Source organism: Orycteropus afer, unplaced genomic scaffold (genome assembly GCF_000298275.1).
Source record: "Orycteropus afer afer isolate SDZICR_OR568_19922 unplaced genomic scaffold, OryAfe1.0 scaffold00280, whole genome shotgun sequence".
Classification (NCBI taxonomy): domain Eukaryota; kingdom Metazoa; phylum Chordata; class Mammalia; order Tubulidentata; family Orycteropodidae; genus Orycteropus; species Orycteropus afer.
Genome location: NW_006921867.1, coordinates 3,037,412 through 3,039,093, shown reverse-complemented (window position 1 = coordinate 3,039,093; position 1,682 = coordinate 3,037,412).

Below are 1,682 nucleotides of genomic sequence, written 5' to 3'. Positions count from 1 at the left end.
TGCCGTGTTGTATTGTAGTAGTGGTAGTGTGCCATTGTGTTTGCTGACCTTTGCTTTTTCAGCCACAGCAGTCAGCAGCTGCCTGAATGAAGAAACACCTCTAGTTCCAGTGGGCTGGGAACAAGAGGCAGAGCTGAAGCCCATGGTCAAGGGACTGTCACCCAGCCTGTGGTGTAGTAAATTATATAGTGTGGCTTTTCTAGCCATAAGTCTTTTTAAAGTCCATGGTGGAGTGTGCCATGAGCAACTGAGTAGCTCCTGATTGTTAAAGTTATCCACCTGTGGTATTTCCTTTGAGACTGGCATGAAACAATCTTCTGGGAAGTTTCCTCTCTCTCAGGTGTATAGGATTCTGATGTTGGGGTTGGTTAGTTTGGCCACTCTACCTGGCTCAAAAGGAGCCCTTCTAGAGGCAGAAGGAGTCTCTTTGATTGCTGGTTGAGAAAGAAATGCTGCTGAGAGAAACATGCTCCTGAGAGACACACACTGCTGAGCGAGAGACACACACTGCTGAGAGAGTGATGTGCTACTGAGACTGCTGGCTGATGAGTGAGACAGCCGACTGCAAGAGACTGAGTGTGTTTCTGAACTTGAATTGTAGTATGGTGCTTCAGTAATAAACCCCATAATCTGTGAGTTCTATGTGGCCACTGCAGCAAATTATCAAACCCAGCAGAGAGCTGGTGGGTGCTGTGGAAGGAACGGTTGGTGAAAGGGCTGGGGGAAGGCACCATGTCTCACAGGAATAGGCCTTGGGCTATTGATGGTGATTCTGTCTTCCTCTTGTGGAGTTACAGGAGGTCAGAAGATGCAGGGCCCTTGTCTCTTTAGCACAGCCCCTAGAGTGGACACTTTGAACTTGGACTTCTAGACTCCAAAATTGTAAGATAATAGAATCTCTGTTTGTTCAAGCCATCCATTTGTGATATTATCTGTTACAACAGCACTAAGTTAACAAAACAGAATATTTTGGCTTCCTCATGAGTCGGGGCCGACTCGATGGCAAACAACAACAACAACAACAACAACATGCCTCTGGATCAACAGACAAAGAAGGGAGTTACTAACTGTTTGGTGTGATAGATTGTGATTACCAAGGGGAAACTGGATTGATATTACATAATGGAGGTAAAGAAGAATATGTCTGGAATACAGGAGATTCTTTAGGATGTCTCTTAGTACTACCATGCTCTATAATTAAAGTCACTGGAAAACTACAGTAACCCAATTCTGATATGACTACTAATGCCTTAGACCCTTCAGGAATGAAGGTTTCAGTTACCCCACCAGGCAAAGAACTACAACCAGCTGAGGTGCTTGTTGAGAGCAAGAGAAATATGGAATGGGTGGTTGAAGAAGGTAGTACTGAATACCAGCTACGACCATGTGACCAGTTGCAGAAACAAGGACTGTGATTATTATATTTCTTCATTGTACGTATGTATCTAATATCTTTGTTTTCTTCAGTTATACACTATAAAGTGTAAGCAGGGTTAATGCATTTTTGGTTGTATGCCTGTTAGTGTATCATGTTAGGCACAAATATGACTTTATAATTTTCCTTATTTAAAGATTATATGTGGTTAAGGATATGTATGCAATTGCCAAGTTGATAAGAGGTGGACTGTGATAGTTGGGGTTATACGTCAACTTGGCTGGACCATGATTCTGAATGGTTTAAG